The sequence below is a fragment of the Pongo pygmaeus genome, chromosome 1 (genome assembly GCF_028885625.2).
Source record: "Pongo pygmaeus isolate AG05252 chromosome 1, NHGRI_mPonPyg2-v2.0_pri, whole genome shotgun sequence".
NCBI classification, from domain to species: Eukaryota; Metazoa; Chordata; class Mammalia; order Primates; family Hominidae; genus Pongo; species Pongo pygmaeus.
The window spans coordinates 180,524,487-180,537,500 of NC_072373.2; the positions used below are offsets into that span (position 1 = coordinate 180,524,487).

Genomic DNA, 13,014 nt, shown 5'->3' on the forward strand with positions numbered 1-13,014 from the left:
TGATATCTAATCTACAGGATAGATTCTCAATGGAGGATCACAGGCTGGAAGGAAGAATCCTGAATCTGCACAAGATCCTACTTGGTTCTGTCAACCAAGATGAGAGAAATTAGATTTTAATATAGAGAACAATATGAATGATATTTGGACCCTTGAAGTTAGCCTTTTCTTTAATTCAAAATTTCTTTTGTAATTATTTTTGCATGAGAAACAAAAAACATATTTCCAGTAGATATATGAGTTTTTTTTTCTTATGACACTCAGCTTTCCATTCCATTCTTAGTTATTATTCCACTGCATTTTTGAAGAACAATTTTTGGGGGGAGAAGGGAGAATTTAACTTTAAAACATCATGGTTCTTTTTACCTAGATGACAAAGTCTGCATTATAATTTCTGCTCTTTCCTGGAATATATAGTCAAATTGCCAAGTTTAGTTATGTACCACATATTCATGGGCAGTTGGAGCGTTTCCTTTGTAACCTTTTGTTCTTTTTCTTTGTAGCCGATAGAAAAATAAATTCTAACATTCAGAACCCTGAATTCAGTGTTATTTTCAGAAATCTCAGGCAGCAAAGTATATATCCAACATGAAAAGAAGCCTTTGCCCTGACTTTGGTCCTGAGGTGGGCCTATGTTGGAATATTTTATTACTCTGAAACTAAAGCTGAATTAATATCTTAAGTTGTTTTGTTGGGAGCTAGCTAACTGATGAATACTGCAGCAGTTCAAATAATTGCCTTAGAATCATGTTAATATTGAGGCACAGAAAAAGAGTTAGGTTTTGCTTCTCTGGTATTCCCAGTTCAGTCACTAGCCTTTGGAGTAGGGGAGTGAACGGACATTATGGCAACTAGCAAACACTCACTGCTTCTGTGCCACTTGACTTTATTACATGACTGCCTCCTTAACAAGATGAAGGAAGAAACTATACTGAAGACACAAGGGAATCTGGGGCAAACGGAAACTGCTTTGGATTCTCCTCCTCTGTATTTTACATTTTCTTTGTAAGTGTTGCAGTTTTCCAATAAAATTATTTTTGTTACTTGTTATAGTCTGACCCATACTTACATTTTGAGAAAACCTAACACACAAATATGTTTGGGAAATATATGTATATTCAGTTTTATGGTCTTCATCCAGAGAAGCCTGTGATGGGAAGATGGAACCAGAAGATAACCAGTCACTTTGATTGATGTGCAGGGGAAGGTGTCATGATTTGATGCAAATTATCAACTGGACAATCAGGAAGTCTGGGTTTGAATCTTGTCTCAACCAATAACTACTTTTATGACCTTGATTTAATCAATTTATCTCTCTGAGCCCTACTTTTCTTCCCTTGTCAGATTAGGGAGTTAGACTAGAAGATCCTATAGGTCCTGTTTAGCTCTAAAATTCAATGATTTTAAGTGGCTCACAAATGTTCATGTAATCATTGTCAAGTAAATTACTATATTATCTGTTTTAATCCATTGTTTCTAAAAATGAGTGTGACCCCCTAGGCTATTAATTTCATGAGGCAAAAACTATTTGTCTTCACTTACTATTGTATTCTAAACATCCAGCACAGTGCCATAGTAAGATCTCACTAAGTATTTATTGAATGAAAGCATATTTAATTAGTTTTATTACATGAGATTTCACGTAGTGGAAGGTTAGGTACAATATAAGATTCCCTAAGATAACTTCATGCAGATGACCTGGGCTTTCTCAGAAGTAATTTATCATGAAGCAGTTGATGAAATGATGCCATTAGAATCAATTTTTCAAATGTGCCCCACACTTAGAAAAAGTATTTTATTTATCCTTATGTAAGCTGCTGTTACTGGAATTTGGAGCTTTTAAAACTACCACAGTAAATAGAAAAACTTTTACAAGACATCATGAAAATTAACTTACCGGGAAGTCAGAGCAAAATGAGTTTTAGATTCTTTATATTAGACAACTTAACAAAGGCATTGATGATCATGAAATTCATGCACTCTATACTACACAGCATGATTCCCTCTTAGGGAACTCCATGGGGACAGGTCTAGTCTTTTCTGCGTTATGTAAAATTACTAGACCGTTAAGATATTTAATGCAGGTTAAAATTAGTAGTCTTCTTTTCCCCTGTATTTCATGAAGCAGCATCCGAGCTTCTCTTTTTTGTCTTCAAATATCTAGTCTAAAGTCACTAAAGAAGAGGTTTAGAAGCTTTCACACAAAGTATAATTGGTACTTGATCTCCGAAAGAATTCTAGAGAATGAGAAGAAAGTTATTTCCATATTTTCTGGTTAGTGTTGATTTTTAACATTTCAAAGGGGCTGTACACAAAACTATTTAGAATTTCTTCCATTCATTTGTGGAACTAATTTTATTTTGTTTGTGCCAAAGTTGTTCTTTCCGTGTAACTAGTATATTCTGTTCATGTTCCTCCTGAGACTGTATATATTCTAGTTACTGACTGAACCATTATTTAGTTGGTTTCAAAGCAACTGTGATTGCTCTGGAATCTAATCAAAATGCATATTGGCATGCTTTTCAAGAAAATTATCTTTACTAAACTATTCAAAGCATCTTTTATTAAAATAATTTTTAATAATGGTAGAAATAACAGTCATAGTAGAAGCAGTAATGGTATTCATAGTAGTAGAAAAGTCCTAAAGAACAAGTTTGATTGATTGAACGATTTTATTTTATGTTTTAGAGACAGTGTCTTGCTCTGTTGCCCAGGCTGGAGTACAGTGGCATGATCATAGCTTACTGCAGCCTCTAAATCCTGGGCTCAAAATGATGTCTCCCCTCAGTCTCTCAGGTAACTAGGACTACAGGTGTGCACCACTAAACTCAGATAATTTATTTTTTGTAGAGATGGTGTCTCACTATGTTGCCCAGGCTGGTCACAAACTCCTGGCTTCAAGTGATCTTCCTGCCTCAGCCTCCCAAAGCGCTGGGAATACAAGCATGAGCCACCATGCCTCGCCAAGAACAAGTTTTAAAATAAGTGTACAAAGAAGGCTAAAACTTTATAAATCCTACCTATTTTCTATTTTTATCCCATTCTACTACATGGATCTTTCCAATATGCATATCTAATTATATCTTTCTATGGCCTCTAAAACTCTTTGGTGACGCTTCATCAATTTCAACGTAACCCATCTTCCTCAGCATGGCACAGAAGGCGCTTTATTATTCCAAGTACACGTTTTCAGTTTTGGCACCTACCTTTTCATTTTGAACTTTACACTCTATTAAATACTGAGTGTGGCTCACAGATATTCACGTGGCTCACAAATATTCATGTAATAATTGTCAAGTTCCCCACTCATACTGTGGTCTTTTAGATTTCTGTACTGCAACACAGTGTGTAAGAGACAAACATACTTACTCACAAACCTACTTATGAGCTACATGACCTGAAAATTACTTTCCTTTTCTGAGCTTCATATTTGTCACCTATAAAATGGAGATAATGCCAACTTAAAATTTTAAAAATTAAATAAAAAATTTTAAATTGGCAAGTGATTGTACTTACCCATGAGATACACAGTGATGTTTTGATACCTATAATGTATAGTGATTAGATCAGGGTAATTAGCATATCCATAATCTCAAATATTGATTGTTTCTTTGTGTGGGAACATACAATATCCTCCTTCTAGCTATTTTAAACTACATGATATATTGTTTTTAAGAATAGTCATCCTACAGTGGTATAGAACACTAGAATTTAATCTAGCTGCAATTTTTTAATCTTTTATGAAATCTCTCCCATCTCTCGCCTTCTCCCTACCCTTACCAGCATATAATAACTTCTGTTCTACTTTTCTTCTATGAGATTAAAAGTCTTTTAGCTTTCACATATGAGTGAGAACATGTGGTGTTTAATTTTCGGTTCCTGACATATTTCATTTAGCATAATGTCCTCCAGTTCCATCCATGTTACCAAAAATGACATGATTTTATTCTTTTTTGTGGGTGAATAGTACTTCGTTGTGTATATATACACTGCCTTTTTAAAATTTTTACTTTAAAAAATTTATTTTAGGTTCGGGGTACATGTGCAGGTTTGTTATTTAGGTAAACTGCAGGTCATGGGGGTTTGATGTACAGATAATTTCAGCACCAGGGTAATAAGCATAGTACCCTCTAGGTATTTTTTTCTGATCCCCTCCCCGCTCCCACCCTTCACCCTCAAGTAGGCCCCAGCATCTGTTGTTCCTCTCCTAGCATTCATGTATTCTTTGTTTAGCTCCCACTTAAAAGTGAGAACATGCAGTGTTTGATTTTCTGTTTCTGTGTTAGTTCGCTTAAGCTCCAGCCGTGTTGCTGCAAAGGACATGATCTCATTCTTTTTCTAGCTGCATAGTATTTCATGGTTTATATGTACAACATTTTCTTTATCCAGTTTACTGTTGATGAGCATTTAGGTTCATTCCATGTCTTTGCTATTGTGAATAGTGTTGCAATGAACGTATGTATGCATGTGTCTTTATGGTAGAACAATTTATATCCCTTTGGGTATATACCCAATAATGGGACTGCGGGGTCAAATGGCAGTTGTTTTAAGTTCTTTGAGGAATTGCCACACTGCTTTCCACATGTTGGCTGCATGAATGTCTTATTTCACTTGCTCATTTATTCATTAATTCATCCAAGAAGTATTTATTAAACAGCCATTGTGTTCCAGGCATTGTGCTAGTTGCACATTTTCAATTCTTGACTTCTTGCCTCTCCCCTCACACTTCATACCTCTGATATCTTGAACTGTCCCTCAGCTCAGCTTTTCTGTTTCTATGAATGCTGCTATTTTCAAAATATCCAGAATCTGAATTGTGAAACATCTTTGATTTTTCTTTTCTCCTTTTCTCTATTTCTTTTTACCTGCGAAATCCTTGCCGGGTGCTGATCAAAACTTTTCAAACGACTCATAATGCCTGTGGGCACTTCTGAGCCAGCCATTTAAAAACAGCCTGATAAAACTATCTGCCATGCCCTGGAATCAAATTAGACTATACTGCAACTCCTCTTTGAATTTCCACAAATACTATCTGATTTGTCTCTGCTAGTTCCTGACCTTGGTTTCCATTCATAGCTCCTACTCCTTTATTTGCTTTACTTGCCTGTCTCTTGATACCCGATAACTAGTCAGGCCTAGTCAAAGGTAGAATTTTGATTCTATTTTTTTTTTTTATCTTGGGCCGCTTTTGATGTTTGACTATTAGAATTTGTTAAGTGACTTTCTCATTTGGTCTTTAGTGCCTCCCTTTCCTCTAAGATGGGATATGAATTTTTTTTTTTGCTACTTTGTCAGAACTGATCCATGATCTGCTTTAATTTTCTTTTTTTTAAAATTTATTTTTATTTTTTATTATACTTTAAGTTCTAGGATACATGTGCACAATGTGCAGGTTTCTTACATATGTATACATGTGCCATTTTGGTGTGCTCCACCCATTAACTCGTCATTTACATTAGGTATATCTCCTAATGCTATCCCTCCCCCCTCCCCAACCCCACAACAGGCCCCAGTGTATGATGTTCCCCTTCCTGTGTCCATGTGTTTTCATTGTTCAGTTCCCACCTATGAGTGAGAACGTGTGGTGTTTGGTCTTCTGTCCTTGTGATAGTTTACTGAGAATGATGGTTTCCAGCTTCATCCATGTCCCTACAAAGGACATGAACTCATCCTTTTTTATGGCTGCATAGTATTCCATGATGTATATGTGCCACATTTTCTTAATCCAGTCTATAATTGATGGACATTTGGGTTGGTTCCAAGTCTTTGCTATTGTGAATAGTGCTGCCATAAACATTCAAATTGAGGAAATACAGAGAATGCCACAAAGATACTCCTCGAGAAGAGCAACTCCAAGACACATAGTTGTCAGATTCAACAAAGTTGAAATGAAGGAAAAAATATTAAGGGCAGCCAGAGAGAAAGGTCAGGTTACCCACAAAGGAAAGCCCATCAGACTAACAGCAGATTTCTCAGCAGAAACTCTACAAGCAAGAAGAGAGTGGGGGCCAATATTCAACATTCTTAAAGAAAAGAATTTTCAACCCAGAATTTCATATCCAGCCAAACTAAACTTCATAAGTGAAGGAGAAATAAAATCCTTTACAGACAAGCAAATGCTGAGAGATTTTGTCATCACCAGGCCTGCCCTAAAAGAGCTCCTGAAGGAAGCACTAAACATGGAAAGGAACAACCAGTACCAGCCACTGCAAAAACATGCCAAATTGTAAAGACCATTGATGCTAGGAAGAAACTGCATCAACTAATGAGCAAAATAACCAGCTATCATCATCATGACAGGATCAAATTCACACATAACAATATTAACCTTAAATGTAAATGGGCTAAATGCTCCAATTAAAAGACACAGACTGGCAAATTGGATAAAGAGTCAAGATCCATCAGTGTGCTGTATTCAGGAGACCCATCTCAAGTGCAGAGACACACATAGGCTTAAAATAAAGGGATGGAGGAAGATCTACCAAGCAAATGGAAAACAAAAAAAGGCAGGGGTTGCAATCCTAGTGTCCGACAAAACAGACTTTAAACCAACAAAGATCAAAAGAGACAAAGAAGGCCATTACATAATGGTAAAGGGATCAATTCAACAAGAAGAGCTAACTATCCTAAATATATATGCACCCAATACAGGAGACCCAGATTCATAAAGCAAGTCCTTAGAGACCTACAAAGAGACTTAGACTCCCACACAATAATAATGGGAGACCTTAACACCCCACTGTCAACATTAGACAGATCAATGAGACAGAAAGTTAACAAGGATATCCAGGAATTGAACTCAGCTCTGCACCAAGCGGACCTAATAGACATCTACAGAACTCTCCACCCCAAATCAACAGAATATGCATTCTTCTCAGCACCACATTGCACTTATTCCAAAATTGACCACATAATTGGAAGTAAAGCACTCCCAGCAAATGTAAAAGATCTGCCTTAATTTTCTTTGACATATTCTTTGTATGTCCACTGTGCCCATTCTAGTTAAAATGCTTATTTAATTACACTCTTATTTAATTACAGCTCTTATTTCCACTGTGCCCATTCTAGTTAAAGCTCTTATTTAATTACACTTGGATCATTGTAATACCTTTCTGTTGACTTTTCTGCTTTTACTTGCTATTTTTAGTTGATCCTGTACATTCATGCCAAATTAATCTTTCTAAAAGTCTTGCTTTGATTGGATTGTTCCCCTACTTCTTATAACTGACACTGTATAGACAAATTCTTTAGGCAGGCATCCAAAGCTCTCCACAATCTAGGATGAATCTACTGTTTCTCCTATAAGAAGAATCTTTTGCTCTTGACAAACTGATCAGTTCTCTTTCAGAGATGTCTTGCTTATACAGGTGGTTTTCAAACTCTTATTAATTGATCCAAAAGTCATTAATTGATCCAAAGGATATTTGTCTCCTGATTCCATGAAGCACCTCATGGGATTCCAAACTCTGAGGCTCCATGAAACACAATTTGAAGACTATTGGTGTTATCTCTTTGACATCTTATCTCATTTGAACGTTATGTTTTAAATGAGGATCAAGCTTGATAAAGATTAAGTGGTTTGCCAATAATTTATAATTTGCAAAACAAAGTTTTCTAATGTCAATGTTTGCTTCCTAGCATACTAAGTTGCCTTTGCATTGTAAATTTCTTAAGGGTAAGTCATTATAATGTACTTTTTTGATATATTATGAAATACATAATACCTAGTAAATGGTTATTTAATAAACAGTTATTTTGTTGATGCCTCTTTTTATTTTCTGTACTTCCTGGTACAATGTTGGATATCCAGTATTATTAATATTGATCTAAAGTTAGAGCTGGAGAGAGTAGGTAGAAATGTATGTCACAAATTATTTTGGGCCCAGAAAATTGAAAGCTGTGTTCTTCAGCATATTTTAAAAATTGTTTACCTAAACTTGCCCTGAGTTTTGATATGTTCTGTTAGGTTGTAAACTCCTTGAAGTCAGATTCTATGGTATGTTTTATCTCTCCATCCTAAATGCTCATCACACAATTTTTAACATATAAAATAAACATATTTATGTTCTGACATATTTCTGATGAGTGACAGTGCTTTGAGGAAGAGGAAAAAAGGAAACTACAGCCAATAATAACATTTAGCTTAAAAATTTTAAGAGAATATATGACAAACTACACAGTAAATTATATAAAATATACATTTGCTGAATCCATTTTCCTAAAATCCTGTTAATGAACGAGATATGGCCCTCATGAGAATTAGAATAGATGGTATTTGTCTAATGGGAATAAATAATGCCTGGGGTATTATGGAATATTATTCTATCAAGCCAGAAGGTAATAAAATCTTCCTAAAATTGGCACAGAGTGATTGCATTGTAATTTTTTTTCCAGGGCACACTTATCTGGGAGCAGTTCATTGCGGGCAGAAGTATAACTTTTGGCCACTGTTACAGTGTTGTCTCATTCTTCAATACCACTTTCACTATCCAGAATTGCCCTTAGGCTCTTTCCAAACTAGAAAGGACTTTATTAAGAAATGGAGCTCTACCCTATTTATTTCTAATTGAGTTGCAGTTTAAGGTTATAGATATAGGGGAGTTGGGGTAAACTAAAGGAGGGAACATCAGTGAAATGATTCTTCAACTATTTATAAACCAATTAGATCTCAGTAGAATATATAGTATTGGGACCGTTGCTGCTTCTGCATCACTCAGTTATCTAGGCATATTTGTATGCTTTAAGGAAGAAGAGAAGGTAGAAGCCTCTGGGAATAAATAAGTGCTGAGTATTGGCTTTGACATAGTAGTTGAACTACCCAATGTAATTCTGTTTTTTGTAAGTGTTCTTATTACAATCACAGATGGATTGCTTTATAGTGAAACTTTGTTTTTGTAAGTGAATTATTAGTTTGATTGTACTCAATGAAACTTCTGTGGTGAATCTAGATGGCCAAGAATATTTCTCAACCTTGAAACAGGTTGAAATCTTCAAGAATGTATTGGCCTCAATGTGTGAATACTTTTATATGATTCAATAATTCAGAAGTTGATCCATTAAAAATCCTTTGTCTGTAAGCAAGTCACAACTGCAGTTGGGTCTTATGTACTTTTATATATAATAATAAAATTTTGAAGGGGTAAACATATTTCAGGAAAGAATCTAATAATCAAATATAAGAGAGGCCTCTTTGAGATGAAAATTGAGTCTCATTTTATGTAACAGAAAGCCCAAAATAATATTAGTTTGAATATGGTAGAATTTACTTCTTATCAATCTGAAAGAGATGCAGAGGTAGGGCATGTATAGTAGGTATAGCCTCACTGTGGTAAAACACCAAGACTCCCTCTATATTTTTTTCTCTACCATTTGTAACCTCCCTTGAAAATAAAATGCCTCATAGTTTGAGATGGCTAGTACCAGGCAACATAAACAATAAAGGGGAAGATGAGTGGATTGCAGCAGAAACAATAAAGGGGAAGATGAGTGGATTGCATCTTCTAGCCAAGTCAGCTTCCCTTAAGAATCTTCTAGAAAGTCTCATATTTATGCCTAACTGGTCAGAACTTAGTTATAGTGCCATATGAAATGTCTTAGTTCATTTTTGCTACTATAACAGAATACTTGAGGCTGGTAATTTATAATGAAGAGAAATGTATTGGTTCATGATTCTGGATGCTGGGAAGTACAAGATGGAGGGACCAGAATCTGGCAAAGGCCCTCTTGCTGTGTCATCTCATGGCAGAAGGTGGAAGGGCAAGAATATGGTGGGGAAGAGAAAGGGAGGAGCAGGTACCTACAACTCATCCTTTCATAAGGAGCCTGCTCCCATGATAATGACATTAATTCCTTCATGAGGGCAGAGCCCTCATGGCCTAATCACTTCTTAAAGGTTCCACCTCTTAATACTGTTAATACTGGCATTAAGTTTCTAACACATGCTTTTTGGTAGACACTTAAGCCTTAGCACTCATCATAAATGGTATTGCCATTCTTACCAGGGAAATGAAGATTAAAAAATAAAACTAGAGCCGGGCACAGTGGCTAACACCTATAATCCCAGCACTTTGGGATGCTAAGACAGAGAGATTGCTTGAGGCCAGGAGTTTGAGACCAATATGTGTAACATAGTGAGATCTTGTCTCTACCAAAAAAAAAAAAAAAAAAAAAAATTAGCTGGGTGGAGTGGCACACACCTGTAGTCCTACCTACTCAGGAGCCTGCAAAGGAGGATTGTTTGAGTCCAGGACTTTGAGGCTGCAGTGAGCTATTATCACACGACTGCAACTCCAGCCTGGGTGACAGAGCAAGACCCCGTATCTAAGTAAGTAAATAAATAAATAAATGCATATTTTCACCCAGATAAATGGGGCTTTATTATTAAATAAAGATAAGAAAGAATATTGGGTAGGTAATTTAGCAATTTTAGCACTCTGTTAGTTTAATTATGGTGTTTAGATACAGATTGAGTATCTCTTATCCAAAATGCTTGGGACCAGAAGTGTTTCAGATTTCAGATTTTTTTTTTGGAGTTTGGAATTATGCCAGTTGAGCATCCCTAGTCCAAAAATCTGAAATCTGAAATGTTCCATTGAGTATTTCCTTTCAGCATCATAGCAATGCTCATAGAGTTTCAGTTTTGGAGGATTTCGGATTTTTGGATTAAGCGTGCTCAACCTGTACTTCTGATCTCTGGGAATAGGCATTAAAAATATGCCAACCTTCTGCTCGATTAAAAAAATAAAGTTTCTGCTAAAATTATTTGGAGATATATTTATTAGTAAATTTGCAGTAAAATAGCATAAAAGTACTAAGTATGTTTGATGAATTATATCTTTTGTTTTTTGTATGAAGAAAATGAGGTCCCATTTAATCAAAGAAGTGTACCTAACTGGATAGTGAAAGAGCCAGGGATCTCTTGAACTGTTTAATTTTCCATTTGTGTCATAATCTTGGAAATATTAGGAAATGATATGATCAATGAAGTGTAAACAGATTTTAAAAGATTCACATATGGGAATATGTACTTTAGGTATTTCATTTCATTACTGGTCCATAAAACCTAGATGATGACAGATAAAGATTTGAAGCATAATTTTTCAAATATTGTTGCAAACTTCTTGCTTCTGTTCATGGCTATCATTATTCTTTTATTTTTTTATTAGTTACTTCAGTGTGGCTTGCTTTATGTGTCCCGATTTAGAAGGAGACTGGCTAGCCATAATTCTGTACTACTCATGGAGGTTGGATTTCAGAAATATCTCAGAGACATGCATTCTTACCATTTATTGGGGATTGCTAAATCATGAAAAATAATGTAGTAAAACTAGCTGTGGGAGAAATATTTTCAGGTTTTGTTTTGGTTGCTATAGCTTTCTTTGCCCCCAGCATACTCTTTTCCTATTGTTGCTTCTCAATTTACATATATCTTTACCATCCCACCTGTATCTGCAAGCCTTTTTCCATGCACCAAGAAAAATCTCTACCATCATTTGGAATCTATTACTGGAACTGTCTTCTGTAGGCAGTCTTTTTGACAGAGACAAAGAATGTTGGGTTTTGCCTATCCTGTTTTCATTTATATTTGAGGAGGCAGTGAATAGAGGTCAAAAGAACATGAGCTTTGGAGTCAGAGGTGCTGAATTTGGATATTGGCTATTCTTACTTTTTGTTCAATTTCTTAATTTTTAAAGTGGGGACGAGAATTTTATCTCAGAGATAATGTAAAAGTAGGGAATGGCCATATGTAAAAAGGCATTTTTAACACATAGCCAAGCCTTAGTAAATTATACTGAATGGATAAGTGCTTGAAATTTCAACTTTTTTTTCTTGTCCGTGAGAAATGGTTCTGCTTAACTCTTGTGATTTTATATACCAGTTTTACTGACTTTATCATATACTTTGTATATTGTATCATTCCCCACTACATGTTATGATTGCAGAGTATGGTTGTAACAGATTGTGGGAGGCAGTGTGCCTGGTGGTTAAAAGCATGGTCTCTGGAATGAGGCTTCCTGTGTTCTTAGTACTATCTACTCCCTACCTTTTTTTCAAATTGGGTTATACATTTATTTTTAGCATTTTAATCATTTTTAGGTGTGAAATTCAGTGGCATTAAATATATTCACAATGTTGTACAACCATCATCACTATCCATTTCCAGAACATTTTCATCATCCCAAACAGAAACTCTTTACCCATTAAACAATAACTCCCCATTAAACAATAACTCCCCATTCATCACTTCTCTCAGACCCTGGTAGCCTCTGTTTTTCTTTTTTTCCCTCCTTCCCTCGCTTCTTCCTTCCCTCTGAAATTCAGCTTTTTATTTCTGTATACATTCTACTCAATATAAGCGGTATAACCGTAAATGAACTGAAATATCTACTCCTTTCCACAACTTTAAGGTATGATTGATAAATAAATATTGTTATAGTTACAGTGTACAATGTAATGTTCTGATTTACGTATATATTGTGAAATGATTAAATAAAACTAATTGATACATTGCCAAACCTAAATAACAAAGGAAGAGTCTCTCGCTATCTTAAAGAAATTGATATTTATTTGGGAGTAACACTGCAATGGGAATACGTATGCCGTAGTAAACTATGTGAATATTCAGGGAGGTTGAGGAAGTTGGAAGTTTTAAAAGGCAAAATGAGGAGGATTATGTAAGTTGTTTTTAATCAATTATCCTTGGCTACAAGGATCAAAACAAGGATGGTGCCAATCTAAGGTTGGACAGGCAGTTGCTGGACAGATGTCCTTGCCAAGTATTTTCTGTGTAGGGTTATGGTGGCTTTTGTGCAAAGTTGTGTTTTTTTGCAGAATCTTTTTTGATAGTTCTTGTTAATAGTTAATAGTTCTTGTTATCAGGCACACATGTGTGAGAACCTTCCCTTCATGGCTTTCCTGTTTCCATTTTTCAGGGATTTGACACAAGTGACTCCATGTTGATTCTGACAAATTTCACAGTATCCATTATATCACATACTTACCTTTTTCTGTGGT

The 13,014-nt window shown here is 35.5% G+C and overlaps 1 protein-coding gene across 2 annotated transcripts in view; it reads left to right on the forward strand.

Moving 5' to 3' along the window:
- The window catches only part of AGBL4 (AGBL carboxypeptidase 4), a 1,536,119-nt gene that overhangs the window by 65,799 nt on the left and 1,457,306 nt on the right, over window positions 1-13,014 (forward strand). The gene's annotated exons all lie outside the window — the stretch shown is intronic.